The sequence below is a fragment of the Marmota monax genome, unplaced genomic scaffold (assembly GCF_021218885.2).
Source record: "Marmota monax isolate L192 unplaced genomic scaffold, Marmota_monax_Labrador192_F-V1.1 WCK01_AAM20220418_F8-fsc01372, whole genome shotgun sequence".
In the NCBI taxonomy this organism is placed as follows: Eukaryota; Metazoa; Chordata; class Mammalia; order Rodentia; family Sciuridae; genus Marmota; species Marmota monax.
Window position 1 is genome coordinate 63859 of NW_026694747.1, and position 4949 is coordinate 68807.

Below are 4949 nucleotides of genomic sequence, written 5' to 3' on the forward strand. Positions count from 1 at the left end.
TTACTAAAGGACAGGAGGTTTTAGAGCAATTGCATGAGGAAAAATCGGAGATGGCAGAAAGTGAAGTGACTCGGGAGGATGGGAGTGTGCGGAGCATGAGACAGGGGAGGAAACGGTTGTATCCAAATCTCCGTACGCTGCGTACACCCCCATGCGAAAGTGGGTCAGAGGAGGAGGAGGATGAGGAGGAAGAGCTCGGGAGGCTGTCTCGTCAGCTAGGGAGTTTAGCTATAGGAGAAGGGAACAAAGATAAACAAGGGCTCAAGAAAAGCGATCCCCCGGATCCACCGCCGTATGGTGGGGGCGTTTCGGGGAGAGCTTTCCATGCCCAAACATGGAGGGCTGTTCACGCTGAGATGGGTCTTGCTTATCCAGTTTTTCAGGATGACAACAGGGGAAGAGTCCATGAACCCTTAGATTTTAAAATTGTGAAGACCCTGGCGGAGTCTGTACGCACTTATGGGGTGGATGCCGCCTTCACGCTGACTCAGGTGGAGAGTCTGTCTAGATACTGTATGACTCCCTCTGATTGGGCTAGCCTTGTTCGGGCTTGCGTTTCCCCGGGTAAATATTTGGACTGGAGAGTATTCATGCTAGAGGGCGCAATAGAGCAGGCCGCCCAAAACCATGCAGCAGGACACCCCCATTGGGACAAGGATATGCTCTTGGGACAGGGTAGATTTGCAAATCAACAGACAGGATTTCCTCTTGAGACATATGATCAAATCAACAACATTTGCATTCGGGCATGGAAGTCGCTTCCAAATAGAGGAGAGGTGTCTGGTAATTTGACCAAGATTCTACAAGGCCCTACAGAACCCTTTTCAGATTTTGTAGCAAGGATGGTGGGTGCCGCTGGAAAGATTTTTGGGGATCCTGATAGAGCCATGCCCCTTATCAAGCAATTGGTCTTTAAAACGGGGAATTCTATTGAGTATTTGGGAGCAATAATTGGGTATGACAAATTAAAACCACAAAAAATCACCATAAGAACTCAGGATCTCCAAACTCTGAATGATTTTCAAAAACTGCTGGGAGATATTAATTGGATAAGGGGATATTTACATATTCCTAATGGTGTGCTCCAGCCTTTGTATGCTACCCTTAAGGGTGATCCAGATCTTGCTTCTCCTCGTAGCCTCACCAAAGAGGCTAGGGCAGCCCTTATAACAGTAGAAGAAGCTATACAACATGCTACTCTATGCAGGCTCCAAAGTGATAAACCTTTCCAGTTATGTGTGCTTGCCACTATGCGGCAGCCTACTGGAGTACTGTGGCAAGATGGGCCTTTACTATGGATCCACCCACATATATCCCCAGGAAAATCTTTAGAATACTATCCTGATGCTGTTGCAGCGTTAGCACTTAAAGGGATCCACCAAAGCATTCAATTTTTCGGACAATCACCTTCTTCTCTTATTATACCCTATACTAAGGCTCAGCTTAATGTTTTGTGTGCTACTCTAGACAACTGGGCTATTCTATGTTGCTCGTTTCAAGGGGATATTGATAATCATTACCCTTCCCATCCATTACTCCATTTTGTTAAAGAACATCCCATCATTTTCCCTAAGGTAACTTCACCCAATCCAATTCCGGGGGCTGTTAATATTTTCACTGATGGTTCCAAGTCTGAAATGGGAGCTTATGTAATTAATGATTCTCCCCCTGTTCAGCATCAATTTGCTCCTGGTAATCCACAATGGGTTGAACTGCAAATTGTTATTGAGGTTTTTAAACAGTGTTCTTTTCCTTTTAATCTTATCTCGGACTCCATTTATGTGGTACAAGCACTCAAAGTCCTGGAGGCCGTGGGAGCTATTAGTAATGCCCATAATGTATCTGCTTACTTTAATCAGCTTCAACAACTTATCTGTAGCCGCACTGCTCCTTTTTATCCAATGCACATACAGGCTCACACCTCTCTTCCTGGTCCGTTATCACAGGGTAATGCCTGTGCGGACTCAGCCACTAGAGGCCAGTTGATATGCTTGGCTTCCTCCTTAGAGGGGGCTAAATTATTTCACCAGAATTTCCATGTTAATGCTTTAACTCTGCGCAGGCGTTTTTCCATTTCAAGAGCGGATGCTCGTCAGATAGTATTACAATGTCCCCATTGTGTCACATTTCTTCATCCCCCTACTTATGGAGTGAACCCACGGGGATTGAAGCCATTGGTTGTCTGGCAAATGGATGTGACGCACATACCTGACTTTGGTAACCTCAAGTATGTACATGTTTCTGTTGATACGTGCTCTGGAGTTATTCATGCCTCTGCTTTGTCGGGAGAGGAGGCACGTAATGTTATTACTCATTGCCTAGAAGTATGGGCAGCATGGGGTGCTCCTGCATCCCTTAAGACTGATAATGGACCTGCTTATACTGGCAGACAATTTACATCCTTTTGTTCTACCATGGGAGTGCAACTTACTCATGGTCTGCCTTACAATCCTCAAGGACAAGGCATTGTTGAGCGTGCTCATCGCACCTTAAAGGAAACTTTACAAAAACAAAAAGGGGGAATAGGAGCTGAACACACTCCTAAAGAACGCCTGTCCTTAGCTCTCTTTACCATTAATTTTTTAAATTTGGATATTCATGGTCGCTCTGTGGCTGATAGACATGTGTCCCCTCAGCCCTCTGTGATTGGCTATATTAAGTGGAAGGATGTTCTTACGGGCCAATGGAACGGCCCCGACCCCGTGCTGACATGGGCACGAGGATCTGTATGTGTTTTTCCCCAGGATCGCACGGAGCCGTTGTGGGTCCCTGAACGCCTGACAAGAAGAGTCTTGACATCAACCGACCAGCAACAAGAGATACCACAGCAACCCTGTGATGAGGATCTTCACTCTGCTACGTGCTCTGGTTCTGGTGCTGGTGCCGATGGCACAGACGACACCAATGCAGTGGTGGGCAGTGGCACGGGCTTGGCCAATGCCGATGCCGGTTCATGGTAGTTCTAGTGTCCTCCCCACTCTTTTCTCTACCTCATGTGAGATGTCTGCTCCCTGTGCCTCTCCTAGAGGGGACATGGAGAGCATTTTTAATCAATCTCAGGTTAATCTCACAGGAGTTTTTTGTTTCAGCCTTGGAAACGCTAATTGCATTAGCCTTAAGACCAAAAATTTGACTAACTGGGAGGACCCATTGCGGTCCAATCAGGTCTCAGGGAGTATTATTAATGCTGTACTGAGCCAAGTAGTTTCAGGGAAGCAATCAGGTTCAGGGACCCCTGTAAATAGCTCTGCTTTAAACATAACTACCTTGGCTATGATCTCCAAGGTACTAATCCCAGTGCCTCCTTCTTCTAATAGTACTTACAATGCCACTCATTTCAAGGCTTCTCCTTACTGTACCCCTAATCTTGGTTTCCCCCCAACATTTACGCCTTGTCAGGATCATTCTTGGGAGAAACTTCAAGTTGCTAAGGGTTTCTCCTTTTCCCCCTCTCTTAAGAGGTATGTTTATAACTTTAACCATAGTGCCAACTCCTCTACAGGAGTAGGTTGGTCCTGGTTTCAATGGCTGATTTCCAATGAGAAGGGGGCTTCAGCTGATATTTCTGCATTGGCTCAATTGCTGGGAGCCAAAAGCTGGCTGGCTAATGTTTCTGGCACTGTTAGAGAGAGTGAACGAGGTAATAGACTTACATCTGTTTCGTTCAACTCTTTGCTATATAATGCCACATTGCCCCCTGCAATGGTCTGTGTCCAATCCCCGTTCTTGCTCCTTTTGGCTAATGACACCTCGTCGGGGATGCTGGATTGTTCTAGTGTTACCTGTCTCTTATCTGAGTGTTGGAATGGTTCTTGGACTGTAGCAGTGGTTATGAAAATTCCAACCTTTGTCCCAATCCCAGTCACTGTGGACCCAGATAAATTCCCCATTGTTGAGCTACTTAGAGTCCGCAGGGATTTTGGAATTATGGCAGCTATAGTGACAGCTGTGGCAGTGTCTGCTGCTGCAGCGGTTACGGCCGGAGTGGCCATGGCCAGTCAAGTACAAACTGCTGCCACCATTAATCAAGTTGTTCAACAAACTTCCACCATACTTGAGTCCCAAAATTCAATTAATCAACATATTTTGTCAGGAATTTTAGCTGCCAACCAAAGAATAGATTTACTCCAAGCTCAGGTAGAAGAATTGGCCGACTTGGTGCTTTTGGGTTGTGTTGACCAACGTGCACATTTATGCATAACCTCTGTCAGATTTAATGATTCCAGGAATGCCTCCCGCATCATTGGCGAATATTTGGCCGGAAATTGGTCCATGGCAGCAGAAAACTTGATCCAGTCTCAACTAACTCAGATTGCTGTTTTGAATAGTACCCGTGTTGAACCAGTGACTTTGGGTCAACTCACCGATTGGATATCTTCTGCTTTTTCCTTCTTCAAAGAGTGGGTGGGAGTAGGCATTTTTGGTGCAATGTGTTGCTTCAGTGTTGTACTCTGTTTGTGGCTTCTCTGTCGCCTTAAGGCCCGCAGTGCTCACGATAAGGCTATGATCATACAAGCTCTTGCAGCTTTAGAAAATGGCAACTCACCTCAAGTCTGGCTTGCGCATCTTAAACAGTAAACCTTTGACATGGTCGTTACACCCCAAGTTATTATAACATTGCACTGGGATCGACATGACTTTCCTTGTTATTCTCTTAGTGTTGGAAAGCCCTTGCACTCTGCCGGTCTTACTGCCATTGCACGCAGATGGGTTTCCACACTAGTGCTTTTCTATCGTCTTAAAGTCCGTGCCTTTCTTTCAGGGTGCTGTCAACTTGTTTGTCGTTATAAACAGCCACAGTTCAGCCTCAGCTATCCCCCTTCGTCCACCATCGTCACGATACAGGATGCGAGGCAAGGCACTGCACTTGAGTGATCCTTGACGTGGACCTCAAGGAGAGCATGTCCTATTGCATGCGGGTTAGACGCGTCCACGCCCCGCCCCACGAA